We start from the raw sequence: 19,326 nt of genomic DNA on the forward strand, positions 1-19,326 counted from the left end.
TGCAAGCCTGTTGCTTGGCATTTCAATTGAGAAAGACTCATGAGTTCATTCATAATTATTCTTACAGTAAAGTTCTTTTAATTGCAGAGTGCCACAAGTAAAGACAGGGATCCCAGTTCATTACTGGCACATAGAGAGTCCACGCCACAGATTTAAACCAGGTTACACCTTTTGTGACGTTAATGCCAGCAGTGGTTTGGGCCCTTTCATTTCTACTTCTATAGTGAGCCAAAAGCAGGGTGAAATTAAGAAATATTTGTGTTGGCTTCAAAACCACATTGAAGATAAATTGCTGTTAAGCTCCATTTATGTCTAGCTGTTGATACATGTAATATGGCAAATTAATTAAAAGCTTATAGTCACAATATATAGGGATTTCAGTTGTTTTAAAATGGTGGTTAGTCTTTCAGCAACTAGAGGATGCACATGACTGAGTTATTCTAGTAGATCAGTGCTCCCAGAAGCTTATGTTTGAAGTCATTTACCATGCTTCCATTTTCTTCACGTCAATCACCTTTCGTGCATTTTATCTTGTGTTGAACAAACGAGAACTGTCCTTTGCCCATTTTATGAGTGTCCTGCAAAGCAGGGTATGAAGTGGGCTGATGACAGCTCATCCATCTCGCTGTATTTGAAAGGGATTCTCCTACTGGACATCATGCAGAGAAGCATTTTTTGAAGACCACCCACCTAGTATCAGTCCCCTTTCAGGAGTGGTTGCATTTTCCTAAGGCATTTCTTCTAGGGGATAAATGTGCATCATCAAACATCAGATTTCTTAATAGTATATACTGATGTTGACTTTACTGATGCTTCAGCTGCTGTTGTCTTAGTACAGGCTGTCGCTCATATGTCAGCTGGTAATAAAAATCAACAAGCAATGAGAGAGGGAGTAAGGGGGAAACGAAGAAACAAAACATTGAACAAGAATTCAGTATCGTCCCTCATACACTTTATTCAGAGGGTGCATGTGTCTCTCACCGTTCCACAGGATCTGTAGATAATCTCTCCAGCCTCCTGCTTGTGTGAATTAGAACTCTTCCCATCTTGTGATGGAGGAAACTAAGGCACAGTGGCCATGGAGCAACTGCTCTGACTCACCTGGATCTACCTCTGCAGTCCTTGTTCCTAAATTGCATGTGCCCAGGATGCCCAGATCCATGTCTTTGTGGGTGTGTGACAACTTTAAGGGAAGAAATGTGTCATTATTTAAGGAATTGATACAGATTTTTAGGAATGATGCTGTGTGATCTAATACGTGAAGGGGAGGCTTCCACTTCCCTTGGTGTGTGGGGTGACTGTGGGCAGCTCTGTCCTCTAGGCAGCGGCTCCTGGCAGCTGCAACTGCAGCAATTGGGTGGCTCAGCTGCCGGCCACGTTGCAAGCGAGCGGTGCCCTGTGCCTTTGGGAGAGGTGTGGGACTGGAAGCAGGCACTGGGAGAGGAAGCAGTGCGTTTAGGATGACTAAGAGTGCTGAAAGCACGGTCATAAGGTACAGACGGGGAAGATCGTTAGTGAGAGCACCGAAGAGGCCACATCTGTGATTGAATGCTCAGTTTCTTAGTCTCTACTGCTGTGTTTACTGCTCCTTAATGTGCTATTGTTTACTCACAATTAAACTCTTTACCATTAATTTAGCTCTCAGACACGGAATTGGTCACACAGACCCAGCTCCCAGAGCCCAGACAGATGTGCTCTGCACACTCCTTTAGGCAGGGCTCTCGTTAGGCAGGGCTCTCGTTAGGCAGGGCTCTCGTTAGGCAGCTCCGCCGTGCAGCCCCCACCCTGGGGACCGGCCGCTATCCGGCCTGCTCCCACCGCTCCCGGAGCCACTCTGCTCCCGCGCCGCTCCCATTCCCGGAGCTGGTCCCCGGCCGGCCACCGGCGCAGAGCGGAGCTGAGGCGTGGGAAGCGCTGATTCTTGTCAGCCTAAATTTCACACCGGAGATAAGAAATGCTTGAAATCCAAGCGCTGCTCGGTGGAGATAAACACATTTCCCCCCATTAATTAAAACGTATCTGTGAATTTAAACGGAGGAGGTGGCTATAATAAGTTTTGAAGCGGTGACAAATGTCAACAGCAAAAGGCCCGAGATAAGACACTGTCAGATTCGTATGGGGCGATGTGTGCCTTCACCCTGCAGCGAGCTGGAGCACTGCACCCTTCAGTGTGTGCGGCTGACACCAGACAGCTTCAGCCACCCGTAACAGGGGATTCCAGGAAAACGGGGAGAGCCCTATTGGAAGAGAAGATGGTTCGACCGTGTCTAGTAGTGCAGCTGGGGGCTTTAGGTGGTTTGGGATTTTTTGTTTTTCTTAAACTTCTCTTTTGATTCTCTTGTCCAGGTGAAAGTAGTTCAACGCACATGCTGTGTGTGTGATGTCTGGTATATCTATTCCAAAACTGACAACCACAGTGATGTCCACCTGTAAAGTGTAAATTTCCTTATAAACTGAGGGAAACCTGATCTTGAATCCGTCCACAAAACACTCGCATTTTAGCCTTTTTTTCTCTTCATTAATGTGTATGGTATGATAGTAAGTCTAGGTTTACTAACTAGATTGCTGCTCAGCTTCTGCTTGGGAACTGTCTGGCCCAGCTGTCATGGTAGCTCCAATGCTGTAATGTTTTCTCCTTGCAGCAGAACAAGTGACATACCTGTCTGGAAATGTACAACCACTTTCTTCTCAGGGGAAAAAAAAAAAAAAGTCATCTATCATGGAGATGTACTTGTGTCTTTTTTTTTTTTTTTTTAAATGTCATGATAAAGACTATCTCTCTCAGATAACCCATGGAAGATTCATAGACTTTTGGACACTTCTGAATAGTCTTCTATTTAAAGTAGGGCAGTTCCGCTGATACCCCTTTGAGTCTGTGGGCCTTTCATCCTGGTACTGCAAAGAGATGGTTTAATTTGAATTACTATTTATGTTCCAAGACAGGAACTCCATCTCCAGTTCTGGCTTGGGTTTCCACGACCAGGTCTTCAGGACTTAGCTGGTTGGTTGTTAGGGGTGAAGGCGTGTTTTTTTCATAATACTTATCTACATGGGACTATAGTTGCTGCTCAAGAGAGCCAATCTGTGTGCCCTCTCTGATGGGGTCAGGGGTACAGTCTGCTTTTGTGAAGCAGCATTGGAAAAGAAGGAAAAAAAAATAAGGAAAAGTTTTTTAAAAAGCAGTATATGTTTAGGACTCTCAAATTTCTCTTGAGGTTGGTGATGTTCAATGGCTGTTCATAATAATTTTTTATTTGTTTCACTTTTTTTTCCTTTGATTAGATTAGTTCCTGTTAAATACGCATTATCCAATATGTTGTTACATTATAGGATATTATTTTCAACTTTAAGCAGTAATAAAGTCATTATTTCAATTATTTAAAATAGAGCTGAAAGAATGCTTCAAAGCGAACAATTTATTTGATCAACTTACCTTCCTTTGGTAATTGCAGTATATCTACAACCTTGTTTGAGTTTATTTAGATTTATTACTAGACAAATGCATTGTGGGTATTTTTCTCACTAAATTGATCTTAATTTTGAAACTTTGATCTGGAATGTGGGTGGCTTATTTTGGACTGTCCAAATAAGTCACAAGATACTGGGCCTGTTCATGTAAGCTAAGTCTTGTCAGCACTGTGCAAATTTAAAGTCTGGTTCCAATAAGTGGTTGCATTGTACTCATTTGCCTTTTAGATTTTTCTGCTGTGAAAAAAATATGAAATATAATAATTGTTTAGGAAGTAAACACAAGAGTCATAGAATGACTGAAGTGATTCTATTTAAAATTTTCACAGAAAAATTAGTAAAATTTTATTTCATTTTGCCCTTAGCTTTAATTAGTTTCAACTAAAAAAAAAAAAAGTTTAATGGTGACAATGGAACTGTAAGCTGCTTGCATTCCCATCCTGGAACTGAGAGGCATGTGTTGTTGGTGCTGTGAAAGTTGTCTTTCCATTCGCTTTCAAAGACAGGTAGTGAAGAGCAGAGCAATTGTCTTGTATACTGTGTCAGCTCAGTAAACCCTAGACTGTGGTTTAAAGCAAGATAATTTTAATTTCTGTGTGGCTGCTAAAATGCCCTTTGGCCTATTGCAGATCCCCAGGAGCTGTATCTGGTTTGAAAATACTTTCTCTCTTTTCCCAAGTCTGTTCAAAAATGTTCCACTGAAATAACAGGTACTTAGATATCTCCTGCCCATCAGTTCCTCTTTCTTGCTATTGTGCTCAATCGCTTTGTTTCATTATAGCCTCAAGTTTTGCCGAGTTGTGTCAAGATGTTTAGGTTGGATATTAGGAAAAATTTCTTCACTGTAAGAGTAGTTAGGCATTGAAACAAGCTGCCCAGGGAGGTGGTGGAGTCACCATCCCTGGGGGTGTTCAGAAAACATGTAGACATGGAACTTCAGGATATGGTTTAGTGGTCATAGTAGTGTTGAGCTGACAGTTGGACTTGATCTTAGAGGTCTTTTCTAGCTTTAATGATTCTATGACCTTTTTGACAAACTTGTGATCAGTCATCTAAATGTAGTGATGCTGTTAACTTTACCTGCCCGGATGAGCACACTATGTATGTGCACTTGTTTCTTGGTGGTACTTACTTTACCTATGCCAGTGCAGTGTTTTGGGTTTATTTTATTTTAAGACTCTCTGTGTGATTTAACAACCCAAGTGACATTTTTCAAAGCAGCTTTAGAACCAGGCAGTTGGGGAAGGTCAGTACGTGAAACACTGGACTCACAGAAGGCAGCCCAGGGAGCAAAGCCGGAGCAGCAGGCTCAGTTTTGCAGGAGATGGAACGTGCCCAGCCAGCTGCCAGTCCTAGGTGTCGGCTCCAGCCATGGCCACAGAAAGTGACAGTAGTTGTCCTCAGTGGGACACGGGAAGTAAAAGCCTGCCATAGCTGCGAAAGAATTAGGGGACATTAATCCTTTTGAAATGCCCTTGCTAATTCTTGCAGTTTTGTTTTGTGAGCCCGGGTTTCTCCTCCCTTGAAGCCTACACATTATATTAGGCATTGTAAGGGGTTACACCTGCAGTTTTAAATGACTAACACAAATGTTATAATGGTCACCATCAAAGGAAAAGTTCAAAGTTCAAAGGTCAGCCTTTTGTAACTGTTGAGGAAGAGCTATCGGATAATAGCTTGTTAATGTTACTTACCTCATTCAGCTGAGAAACTTTCGGTAGGACTCTGTTGTGTCAAGACATTTACGTGGGCAATTCTGGGCATTGTCATTTGAATAGGGGTTAAATTATTCTGTTTTGTCATTAAGTGATCCTTGATTGGCAATCCACTGCACAATGGGTGATCATTAGGGAAAGGCCATAAAACTGTTACACCATTTAATAGTGAATGGTGAATGAAGCCAGATATCTCCACGACCTAGTTCTCCCGCTAGACTGCAGCTGCTGGAGAAGCAATTTAAAGCAGAAATGTTTAGAGGCTTGGAACAATTTGGAGAAATAATTTATTTAATGTTACCCTAAGATTTGAAAATATTTACACTGAAGTGAACAGTAGATAAATCTGCTGATAGTTACCGAAAAGATGCCTGGTATTGCTGGGTCTCCCGATGCTATTGTATCAGCCTGAGTGGTGCCCTGTTTAAAATCCAGGCTGTCTGAGTGCTGAGATTGGATCAGAACATTAGTCTTTAAAATGAAAGTGAACTGTGGTGTGTTAGTTTAAGAGAAAATAATGAAAATTAAGCAAAATCCCAAGTAAAATGAAATGCAACTTGTTAAATGAAAATGACTCAAAATCCAGAAGTTGACAGTGTTCAAGGCCTGAGCCATGGCTTTTGTGTGCCTTAGGCTAATGGCTACCATGGAGATCCAGACTTATGCTTGCCAACCCAAAGTTCTCTACTCTGTTGATTGAGGTGACAACAGGCCTTGCAGTCTGCCACTTACACTGCTCTAATGTATATGATAGCCCAGAGGCAAGACTGTACGTAGATAATTCCATAAGACAGTGATTCTGCTATGGTTAGACCTGTCCAGTTAAGGCTGCATTGCTTTTCTCCTTTCTCCCCGGTACAGTCCTGGTCCTGGCCTCTATCTGACCCTATGCTGAGCTATTTCATCCTATTGGAGAAGCAGAGAAGTACAGGACAGGAGCACAAGTCTTAGACAGGACAACTGTCTAGTGCTGACTTGGATCAGTTAAGACATCATGGAACCACCATATGAGAAAGTTCTTATGCTATAGATAATTGAGAGTTTCCACACTGATTTACCTGACTTTGCCATCCTTAGTTTTTGCAGTCATGATGCCCTATGTGACTCCTGGGAGCTGGACTTTCTAACAGTTGTCCAGCTAGTTCCAGCCATGCTCTTGGGAACAGTGATTTTTCCATGTCTCAAAAGCCAACGTAACTAAAACTGTGCAGCTTATTAACTGCTTAGTGATTTGTCCTTGCTTCTTTATATTCTAATTATCAGTGCAGCTCATCTCACTTGAGAAAGAGCATGCTCTGTGGCCTGCAAAGAAACTTACTTCTTCAACTATGGTTAAAGATGGGATTCTTTCTTTGTAATTAAAGATGTGCTGTTGCAAGCTGAGTGAGTGGGCTACAAACAGCCCACTGTCAACTGGGGAGTCTGTGAACTGAGGTGTGTTCTGTCTGTGTTTTCCCATACCCCCAGATGCATAGTTAGACACCAAGTCTGCAAACATTCATTCTTTTGCTTGACTTGGAAGGATCCATTGTCTTTTAGGGCCTTCGGAGAGTATCACGGTGACAAGTGTATGAGATCAGATGTTAGGCTGTAAATCTGTCTTTAAAAGGGAAAAAAAGAAAACAAATAGGAAAACATCCAAGTTTCTACATTGAAGTTCCAGCACAGCAATACTCAAAGATGTTTTGAATAGCAGTAGACAAAGGTGTTTTAATAGATTCCACGTATTTTCCAACATCTGAATTTCCCTTTAAACTTGTACTAGTTAAATGTTACTCAGTTGCCCTTTTAGAAAACAACAATTTGACTTTTTTCCCCTCTTTGTATTCTGACAAATATTGGTCTTGATGAGTGTTAAGGGACTAAAAACGCTAAACATCAAAGTGCTCATTATCAACCAGCCAGCTGCACTCCTCGCCGCACCTCCTCATCATACGCAAACCTGATCTTTTCTGTGGGGACCGCCCCCCCCAGAGACACAGAACAAGTTCTTCTCTATGCTAACAGTGCACAACATTGTCAAATGATGTGTAATGATTTTATAATGTGAACTAATGCCACTAGGGACTGAACTGAGACTTCTGATTTCATTACACTCACTGCTGAGACTGGTTTGGAATATGAATTCAGGGCAAAGATAAAAGGCTATGTTCATATCCTTTACCCTTCAATCCTTGACCAGTTTTATTTGGCATGGATCCAGGAAAGGATCCTGCCCCAGGTATCTTATGGAAAAAAACTTGTGATTTATGTATGTTGCTATAAAACATTGGGAGTGCAAATAAGTACCTTTTACTAAGCAAACGTCTGTGTCATGATTGAAATCTTAGCATAAGTCAGGAGAAGCTTCCCTGCTGCATCAGAATCACATCTTTACTGGCCAAGCCAACGTTCATAAAAGCTACTGTGTTAAGATGTAGAGTGCATGTTAGAGGTGAGATTTTTGTCCTTTCTGATTTTTTTTAATTACAATAAATTCACTTGCTAACTTTTAATTTAGAGATATCTCTAGAAATGTAAAGTAAATATGTAAAATATGCATATGTACACCGTGTAGTAAACTTATGGTTTGTTCTCTTGAACTCAGTAAAACCTCCTTATGCAATGACAAAAACGTAACTGCCGCTAGCAAGTAGTGTTCCTTTACCTGTTACCATCTGTGTTACCATGTAGCCCAAGATACTTGTCTGATTTAAGTGATTCCCTCTTTCTATGTCCTAGGAGTCTGTGAAAAATAGAAAGAATGCCATAACGCTTTTCTCTAGAAGGAATAATATGAGAATTAACTTTCGTCTGCATTCTGATGTAAGGAAAAAAAAAAGCCAGGCTTTCAGTCAGATTCGCCTCTACTCTAAGTATGTCTGGTTCTATTGTTTTCAAGACAGTTTATCCCATTTGTACCAGCAGAAAATGTAGGCCATGCTAGTGACAGCAGGGAGATGAACACCCTGAATATCTAGCTAATTTTCAAATGTAATCTACCTGCTAATGTGTGATATGGGAACTAAGTGTCTTTTTTATACTCTTAAAGCACTTCAGATGCAGGGAAGATAGAAACTAATCCACCTTCAAAGATAATTATATTAGGAATTACATTATTTCATGCAGTAAACTGTATTCAGCACCCTGCCCCTTTTTTCCCAGCACTTACCATTGCTACTACAACTAAGAGTTAATTCTAAGTAAATTAAATTCAGTATGCGAAATGCAAAGAAGAATTCCTACAAAGGTATAAAAGCATCTAAAATATAAGGGGTGATTAAGTTTGTTTCCTCTTGTGCTTATGGATACTGGACAAATGATTTACTTTCATCATCTAATATATTTAAACTATCCTGGTTGTAGGGGTCACAGCCACTGTGAGATGGGAGGAAAGACAATACTAATCAAAAGTAAACCATGCCACTTTTTTTCTCTGGTGCCGCTAATCTTAATTGAATCAATCTCATGGCATATGTTGACAGTGAAAGATTGCTCGAACCTGGGAGGCCAAGCTGGACAGAGCTTCCAGAATAAATAAATAAATAAATCTTCCTTAATCATTAATTTGTTCATTCACTCCCATTTGCTTCCATTCTTCAATGTCTTAGAAGACGTACCCCATGCAACCTCCCTCTTCAGCAATCGTTTCCAAGTGTTTCTCCCAATATACTCATGTGTTTTTGAAGAAACTAATTTGCCTGAGATGAATACAGCAGAGAAGCTTATCTTTTTTTTTTTTTAAGAGGAATGTAGTTCAATTTTATAAAACTGAGCATTTTGTGAAAAATGATAGCATTTTTAAATGAGCTTCAGCAGAATGGAGTTCATTTTTGAAGCGGAAATATTTCCTGTTAGAGAATATTAGGTAAATCTTACTTAGACTAGGATGGAGTTGAGGAGTAGTTTACAATCCATTCATAGATTCACAGGAGGACTAGTCCTGTTAAAATAAGGCAGAGAGGTGAAAAACCTTTGAAGCTGGTGGAAAACCAAGAGAACTTCATGGCCTCTGGTTCAGGAACCCTGCAAATATATGTAAGGATCCCCACTATGGCATAATAATAACAATTAGTAACATTCTTTCAGGCTGACTTTTCCTCCTGGATTTTACTGAGGTCAGCAATGTGAGAATTCCCCTGTCAACTGTTATTTTACTTTAAATACTAAACAAAACCAAAATATTTTGTTGCTACTAAACAAGCAAGCTATAAATGTATACATATGTACCTCCTTCCCTACTTTCCAGCACTTTATATACACTGCATTATAGATTTGTCAGCATTACAAAATTACTTAAATTTTTTAACACACAAGATGGAAGAAGACACTCGATGTACAAGCTGTTATTTCTGTTCTGGTCTTCATATCTGCAAATGTTTGTGTTTGTTGAATTACGTGTGTGAATATTAAAGACCTTAAAATGAGACATGAAATGATAGAGGGATCCCTGCAGAATCAGGACATTAAAGGCTACACTGAAGTCTGTCTAAAAATAAGGCTAGATTAGATTTGGGTTTTCTAACAAATAATTTTAATTAAATAATATTGGTAAGTGTGAAGTATAAGGAGAAGGGTTTTGATGAACGTCACTGTGTTTGTATTTTATGTAATCCATTTTGGGCCTATATAATTTAAAACATTGCTGTATTGTGCATTAATAAGGCTTGTTGTATGCAACTAAATGGGATTTGATGATGAAAAGCAGATTTACTGGTGATGTGCTATAAAATCTCTAATACAAGCAGAACCTTACTAGAGATGCAGTGGTTTGTGCTAAGCATAGATTGTCTACACTAAACTTAAGTAGAACAGTGCATATATAGCATTCACTTATTTTCTCAATAGATTTATTCTGGTTTTAAAGCAACTGCATTTTATTATTCCAATTGTTTTGAATATGTGTACACAGTTCCTCTCTTAAGAGAGATGATCTTAAGTCATTCCTCAGGGATCGATTGTGTTGTATAACTTGAGCTTCTCCCCAAAGCAAGGAAGTCACATTTACCTTCTTACTGTGGCATTTAAAAAAAACAAGTAAAATCTAGTTCTCAGAAATGCAAAGTCCTTTAAGTTTTAGTAGCCTAAGTGTCATTTACAAAAATACCCAAGAAATTAAAAAGGACACCTCCAAACCTTTTAAATGACAAATAAATCGTTTCACTCCTGCTTAAAATCAAGACAGCATGTTTGGTAAAGCCTCCTCCTCAAGCCTATACTCTTTTAAAAAGTGCTAACTTTTTTATTTTGATGAGTATCTTTATAGCAGAATAGCATTTTACAAACCAGTGATGGTGAAGTTGTTCAGATTATTCTGAGGGCAATAAATCCACATGCACATAGTTTTGTATTACAGAGATCATTTAAGTGAGTGTAATTTTAACATTTTGATGACAGTTTTAGGATCCTACCAAGCAGGGATAAAACTAGTAGTTATGCTGTGTGATAATTCTGCCTTTCATTATAATGCAGAGTTTCTCCATACTAAATCAGGCCAAGATGCAAGCTATTACCCCTGGGCAAAATTCATTCATTATGCATGTACATTATTCCTAAACTTATTGATAATACTTTTTATAATAATTATTGTCCACGTGTTAATATTTGCAGCTACACTGGTGTTGAAGATATGCTTAGCAATTTTGAGTGTTTCTTGAATAAGAAATATAACCTCAGAGCCTCCTCTAGTTTCTTTAAGTTGAAAGCTCTCGTCAGTTATAACTCTGTATGTCCACAGTGCAAGTAAGCTGTGTTTAAGGAAAACATTAGAGAGAGGGTAGTGAATGGCCTGTGCATTGCTGCAGTTCAAAACATGGCCCAGAAACCTTTGTGTTCTGCAAGGAAAGTCAGAAATGATGCTGCTGGAGCTGATTACGTTTTCTGAGTGTAAACTTGGTCACTTTTCATCTTCCTTTATGCAATATGCGAATACATCAGCTGCTCAGAGTCGTCAGTGGCCGAAGCCCTTGTCAGCTGGGAATTTCAGCACGCTACAAGGTGGGCTTTGCTAGCAGAGATGCCTATTTGCAACACAGGAATTTGAGGTCCAGACTACAATTTTAGTGTTGTCTTAGGCAGTTCAGAGGACCTGAGGAAAGGAGTGACAATTCCTGAGTAATACGTTTCCTTACCTGTTCTTTGATTGACTCTGTTCTTTGATTGACTTCTGTTCTGACTTGTTCTGTAAGATTAACTACATTGTAGGTCAACAATGTTCAGGTGGACGACACCATTTCTTTTGCCAGATGTATATGGGATGATACAATCTCCTCAGTCACTAATTGCCTTGTGAAGCCTGGCCACAAGAGGAGCAACTCGGCAACATAAGAGGCAGTATGGCATAAGAAGAGGGTTTTTTTGATCAGTGGGACTGGATATAATTCAGGGCATTTCTTGCATTCTGACAAGGCATTGTCTCCATGGTATATGAAGGGTAGTCAGATGATTCATCCGTTGGGCTTTTGAGGTGCTACTCCCACTCTCACTGACGGTGTACTCATGGCAGGAAAAATTGGTAAGCTGGATGGAATTGTTCCCAAGGTCAGCTCTGCCCTGCTAATGTGAGCTGGACCTGGCAGGAGGAGTGATGGCAGCAGAACTAGATCTCTCTGTTCTCTGGGTGAGCACATGGGAGAGAAGAAAGTCTCTCTGTTGCATCTCTTCCCGAGCACAGATAGAGTACTGGTAGTTCATCACTAAATCTCTGTATCAGCAGAGTTTATTGTTTGATGAGGAGATAAAGTATTGTTTGGATTAGAAAATGTGATAGTTTGTTCCTTCTTCCTCTCTCCTGGCATATTTACTAGTACATCATTGTGTTTTATTTTTTTATGTGCTATTGTCTCCACAGGAGTCCAGCATTTCTGTGCTCTGATAGCAGAGAGGTTTTGGTCATCTCAGTAGTCATATGTGAATCAATTTCAGGAAACAGTCCTCAGCTGATGCTCGAGAGGTGTTATTTAAAAGCCTTAGGGTGAGTCACCAAAAGGACATAGCATCAGTGTAAGTTGTATTGACTTGTTTGTGCTTAGAGAGCAAAACCCAGCACTGAGCCGAAGAAAGAGAGGTGCAGTGCAGTACCAGGTGGGACTAAGGGAGCTGCTCATCACCTTTATGCTCCTGGGAAGCAGTAGTCATTCCAGTTCCAACATGTGTGCCCCCACACCCTACAAGATGTCTTTATCTTCCCAGCATACTGTAGTTTTGCCTGGATTCATCTCAATTTCAAGGACTAGAAAAAAAGATAGAAAAAGAGCTGACAGAGTGGCAAGAGGAGACTTATCCTCTCTTTGGCTGAATGGCTTCTATGCATCTACACTTTTGAGAGAAGAGTAAAGCAATATGAGTGGAAGTGAAAGTCATCCCTCAGCAGGTCCCTGTGCTTCCCATATCTCCCATCTATATTTAATGAGACACCAAACAGCTGTTGTAAGAACAAGCAGAAGTAGGAAAAGGTCTTGTGTTCATTAGACATTTTGTTATCTTCCAACTGTAAGAAGTGCTTTCATTGGGGAGTAACTTCAGAGACTTGGATTTTCATGGTTCACTAACTGTAATAAATAAATCTGAATAAATCCAAACTTCAATGCCAAGGACTGAATCAAACCCACTTATTTTTATACTGAAAATATCCAGGCATTAAAAGGCTTAGCATGTTGGGTTGCTCTGTTTAACAATGAGGTGAAAAACAGTGCAGATAACTGTAGTAGTAACTAAAAAACGCTAGAACTCCTCTGTACCTTCCCTTAAGGAGATAGTTTGAAGCTGCATGCTCAGACTTTTTCTTCACATGACTAATCCACTCTCCTGTGACCTATCTTTAGTTTGATATTGAATCAGGAACAAGAACTGTAGCTTCAGCTGACCCCAAACATTTAGTTACATTAATCACGGGGTGTTTTTGGACTCTGAGCATACTGAATGAGAGACACTTTTTTTGCAAGGCATTGATCAAACAGTCTACAGGTATCAGTACATCGAGGCACATTAATCATCTGGTGCATTATCAGTTCCACCAGGAGAATATGTAAATGTGATCCCTGTCAATGATAAGAGAAAGAAGAATTTATTTTTAAAAGTGGTCCATCTGCAGCTGTTGATATAATCTTACCTAAGACAATAGGTTGTAAAGATATATTTTAGCAGGGCTGCCAATGGACATAAAGAACAAGCAAATTAAACCTATCATGACCAAGAAAAAAAGAAAAAAAGATAGTGGCTGCACTTCACTCATTTGTGGGAATTGCTGCTCCATTGTGGAGGAGACTTTTTCTGCTTAATAAACTGGTGCAGTTTCATGGAACCTCCTATAATTGTTCTGTAACCTCAAAAGCTTTGTTTAAGAGTGATGCTATTCTGTGCTTTGCTTCAGTGCTCTTGCCTTATAATACACCTGTGATATACTTGCCTTGTGGCTAAGGATGTGATGCTCATACTTACTGTGAAACTCTGAGGCAATGGCTCACCTTTGCAGATGGCTCACCTTCACTCATATTAATGGGGCTGCCGAACTGAGGGATGCATGCAACATGCATCTTGCTGAAAGCAGTTTTGCATAAACCCTCTTTTACCATTGATCAATTTACTCTATTTCTTCACAAGGCTTTTAGATTTTTCTTTCTTTCTTTCTTGCTCACTCGCTTGCTTTTCAACGCTCTTGCTCTTTCTTTCTTGCTTGCTTTCTCTCTTTGTCTCTCCTTCCTTCTTTCTTCTTCTTTCTCTCACACTCTCTCACTCTTCTGCCCTTTCACTTTCTTTCTCTCTTCTTCTATTTCTCTTTCACTGTCTCTTTTTTCCCAAACTGATACTCTGCCAGAGGGGGCAACCACACAAACAGGTGTTCTGTCAGTGTGGGTGTGTGAAAAGCTTGTTTGCTTCTCATAAAGACGTATTTCCTCACAGAAATATTTCTTGAGGTCTTTCCTGAGGGGATCAGAGACTTGGGACAGGGAATTTGGTAGAGATTGAATATTTAAAACAGTCATCTCCTTTCTACTGCTTATCTCTTTAGTGTTCTTTCCTACTTTCCCAGCATCTTTGGGCTGCAAAAGTGAAACAAGGGGTCCTTGGGAAAGACAAGTGCTTGTCTTTATAGGGTATGGATCTTTGTAGGTTTTGGTCCCTGCAGACTAGAAGAAATGCAATGCTATCTGTGTGCAAAGGCTGAGGACAGAGCTTATTTTGGGTCTAATCTTGGCTCTGGTCACGTCAGGAGGAAGTTCCCTACAGTGCAGAATCACAGGAGGTTAAAGGATTTCTAAGAGGTTTAAGGGAAAATTGGGCTAAATTCTGATGTTTTTGGAGAACAATGCTAAAAATAATTTTTGTGAGCTTAAAGTCATCTTGTAGCTGAGATAAGATTCACGGGATTTATGTTTTTTTCTCTTTACAGGTCAGAATTTGCCTCTGTCTTATAGTCAACATTATGCTTCTCATTTAAATGTGGGAGAGTTAGGAAAACTTGAGTGTAATTGTAATGTGTCTGTACAAACAAAGAGATGATTAACTGCATATGCATGATGCTGCCTGGGACGCTAGCAGGGGAAACAAAGTACAGTTTCTGCACATGCAAAAAAACCTCTTTGAATGTCCTTCCTTTTGCATGTTTAATCCTGTTTTTGATCACGTTGCAACCACGTGTCCTTCATAAGTATATTTACAAATAATTTACTTGTACTTTTTTCAAGGTCAAAGGATTATGTCTGCACATTTCAATAATTAGTCATACAGGGCGTTATAAATGCCTTATGGGTTCCCTTTATCATATCTCACTGTTGAGCAACATCATAACATTAGTGCTAAGTGAAAGTGCTTCTTGAAATGCAGGATTTTTGTAGGAATGGCCCCAGCTCCCGCTGCCTAATGCAAGGATAGAGAGCATGTCAGCGTGTCCTTGGGATGCTCAGTGTGCAGCTGCACCTGCACAGATAATACTGTTAATAGCATTTTAATATAAAGTTGTAAAGATTTTCGTCTTACTCTTTAGAGGGAAGAAAATTGATGCAATATTTCTGATTTGCATTGCACATCGTGTTCTAAAAGATCTTTCAGGAAAAGACGAGCTACTGATATCTTTCCTGTGTCGTCTTCTGCTTCTCTAGGGAACACAGCTGGAAGTTTGTTAGATGTTATTTATGCAGGAAGTGGTGTAGGCTTTCAGCATGTTGTGGATACAGTTAAAACAATAAAAGTAACTCAGTACTTGCCTAGGAAAGGAAGTAAACTATATAGACTAAACTGGTATAATATATACTGCTTATATGTCAATCTAGATCACAGCAAGTTTTAGGAATCTGCAGGCTCAGAACACTGGGAGCATCTGGACCAGTGGAAATCTTCAGGAAAACCATAGGGGAAGAAAAATCCCTTGGAAATGACCAGGAATCCACAGTTTCTACGACAAGAAAGAAAACTACTAATGGCAATACTGGTGGTGGTAGACTTCAATTTGCAGAGCTCTGGACTCCAAGACTAGCTGGAGAGTTCAGAAGCTGCTGACATTTCTAGGGTGGCAAAGTACATTGGCTAGGTGACAGAGAGATTCTAGGGCCCAAATCAACCCTGCCTGAGCTGGGGCTGCCTGTTAGCAGCCCTTTGCATTGCTAGTGAGTGCTGGAAATAACAGGTCAGGAAACTGTCATCCAGTGCACCTGCTGCTTCTTTCCACCCCTGCCCCCTAGTTTTACTCTCTTTTTCATTATTTCTTTAACTCTTTCTTTCATTCTCCTTTGTTCTTCTTTCTTTTAGCTCTCAGTTATAATATCGCATGGGAGTATTTAAGAGTCTCTAATGAACAGGACTTGTGCTGCCAACAGTCATTTTTCTAGGATGTAATCAACTAACTGATAAAAATAGCTGATTATAGCAGCAAGTTCAGGCCACAGCAGCAAAGGGACACTTAGCATTTCCATTACAAGACTCATTATTGAGAGGTTTATAGCTCAGTTATTAAAAAGAAGATTCCATGAAATTTAGCATTGGTTACTACAGTAGAGAGAAGTTTTTCAGAGTCCAGTATTTACAAATCTTGTTTTCAGAAGAAGTTGTCTTCTTGGCTGACTCAGGCTGCAGAGGTTTCTGTGGCCACTGTATTCAGTCCCTGTGCTCTTCTCTTGGAACAAATTTTACCTTTGGCAGGGGTAAATGCAGTTTATTCCGCATTTGGATCATCTCTTTCAAAGTAAATAGGTTGTTGGAAAAATCCATTTGAGGATAATAGAATATGTGTTATATTGAGGACATATTCAAAGATCCAAAGAAAAGAAGTTAAATTTAGAAGATTAAATGGATATCATCAGAAAAAGAATTATATTAAGGAGAAGGAGAATGGAAACAAGAGAGATGGAATGCAGAGGGCATATATGTTGTGTTATTCATTGAATAAGAACATAAACACATACAAATCTACAATTGTAATAATTTCATTAACTTTTTTGAATTGATTTTAATGCAGAGACTGGGCTTGTGTTGACAGTTCCTTCCTTTGGGATCACTGCAGTGGAGTTATCTTCCATATTTCAATAACCTTTTCTTTTTTTTCTCCTCTTTTTCCTTTCCTTTTGAACAAAATATGTGCTCATCTTTAAGAATATGAGTACCTCATTTACTGCAACAGAAATACTTATGTGCTTACAGATAAGTAAGTAGGGAAAGGTAGGCAAGAATTGGCTTCTTCTGAATATGTATAAAGGCCTTCAAATAAGGGGTAAGCTCTTAACATTTTAGTAATGTTAATATCCTGTCAGGTCTGGGTATGTAATGTGGTTTTTTATTATTATTTATTTGTCTATTTAAGTATTTGTGGAGTGTTTTATATCAGAGTAATTTTCAGGGCATTTTAATTTGTTTTCTCATTTATGCTTCATTGAGCCCTGGGAATATTTTATGGTTCTTTTGATATTTCTAAATGGAGATTCTCTTATCTCAGAGTACATATTTCTTTGTATATATATATATATGTTTTGCTAGAGTGTTGCTTTAATTTTCTTCAAGACTGTAGTTGATTTTCTTTACCATTCTGATTTTTTTCTTCCACTTTTTTTTTTTTTTCATTTTTCTGGGGAAATGGCCTTTAAAATATAGATGGCTATTCCAAAATCTCCATTTGCTATCACTGAATTGTTCTGATTTGAGGTGAGCAAATGCTAGAGAGATGTTGTTACTTGAAATTTTCAAATATGTCTCAAAGGCAGCCAACTGGAAATATTAAAGAGGGAAGGCTCAGGTATTTATGAGGAGCACTATGGTGTCTCTCTCCATCAGGATCATCCTAAGAGAGATTGTTTATAAATGGATTATGAGCTTTAATTTTTTTTTTGTTGTTTTTTTTGTTTGTGCACATTAAAGGTAGGTGCATTATAATTGACTCATACTTACTGCAATTGCTGAACGAGACTGTACCCTAGCTGCCTGAAGATATTTTCACAGTGTGCTTGGTAACTGAGTAATTTGAGAATGTGAGTTCACTGCCAATTAGAATTTGTCTTTTTTTCTAAATAATAAAATACTTCCAGGAATATGGTTGTACATAGGAAATTCCAACCCTGATTTTCCAATGCTCCTTTCATTGGCTGTTGTAGACCAGGAGTCTTGACTGCATCTCTGTCTGGCCACCCTGTTGGAAGGGGAAATGCCTGCAGACATGATGTGAGAGCAGATTGTTGCTGAGCTGCCTTGTGCTCTTTAGATTGTAGTTTTCTGGGGATTTAACTCAACTGGATTGAATACAGCTGATTTCATGTATGCAGAAAAGATGGTTATGTGCAAATTCCCCATGAGACTCCAATCACAAAACTCCCTGAGAAGGAAAGAGTGGATATTTCACCAGGCTGGTTGATCTGAATGTCAGCTGCTTGCCTATAATTCTGTGGCCTGTGTGCACAATGGCTGTCCATGATTACCCACTCACTGTTGCCTTACCAGAGAGTCTGACAAATCATGTGTTTTTAGTATACCAAGATGTTAAACCACTGCTTTGCTAACATGTCCCTTGGGCTGCAGTCTGGAGACACAAGTCAGAAGATGCTTCCTTGGTTGAATATATGCAGAATGAAAACTATTGCCATTTGAAAGCATCATCTCACAGGGGAAAGAGGAGGAGGGAGGGCGCAGGAGGAGGATGTTGATTACGACTGACATGCGCCTTAATATCTGATGTGGCTTTCACACTTGGAAATATTCAGGACTCCATATGTTCCAAAAACCCCACTGAACAGTGCATATAACATTGCCTTTATCATTCTTTAATCTCAGTTTAATTGCTGTGGTCAAATTACCCCACACTTAATAACCCACAGCTTGGTATATTATTTAATATGGTTGACACACACTTTGTTTTAAATGTCAGTGCTGGTAAAGCCCTGGAGTTGGCAATGCTGTGCATGATAGATGGCAGAGGAGATGGATCATCTGTTCTTTGTCTGTGCTGTTGGTATGTTGGCTGCAACTTTTTCAACTGTGACACTAGGCTCATGCCAAACCCAAAGCTACTGAATGGGTAACATTATCCCTTGTATCTGATGTTTTGTAGCTGATCATACTCAATTTCTCTGGCTGCTTTTACAGGAATGTGTAATATTATATCACCCAAGTTGAAGTGACAAACTAGTGTTGTTTCAAATGGGCTGATTTAATTATTTCAGCACCCAGTGGCACCTTTGTTATTAAAGGATTTTCACAAAGCAGTACATATCTAATTATGAATTTACACTAGAGACTGTAACAGCATCTGCTGGGTAAATAATATACATTTGTAAAATGGTCTAGCTACTAATTTACACAGCCGACCACTGAGACACTGAAAGGCTGTTGCATTCTGTCATGTCAGCTCTCAAACACTTCCAAGCACTCCCACTTCTCTTTACCACTGTTAACAAAACAGTGAAAATCACATAGCTAAAACTCCTTTCTAGGAAAAACTACTATTTGGAGTTGGAGACTTCAGGTGTGATTTCATTCAAAGCTACCCTCTTGTCACCAGCTGGGTAGCAGTGCCCAGGAAATAGTAGATCACCTATAGTCCAGGGCCTGCATTTACATTAGCAGAAGCAGGCAGGTTAAGGAGGAGGAGTACATTTGCATTCTGTATTGCTGGCTCCTTCTCTGTTGGTGCAAGTCCTCAGTTACTTCTCCTCAAGACAGGGTAGCTGGACCCAGAGATTTTCTC

Source organism: Indicator indicator, chromosome 19, assembly GCF_027791375.1.
Source record: "Indicator indicator isolate 239-I01 chromosome 19, UM_Iind_1.1, whole genome shotgun sequence".
NCBI lineage: Eukaryota > Metazoa > Chordata > Aves > Piciformes > Indicatoridae > Indicator > Indicator indicator.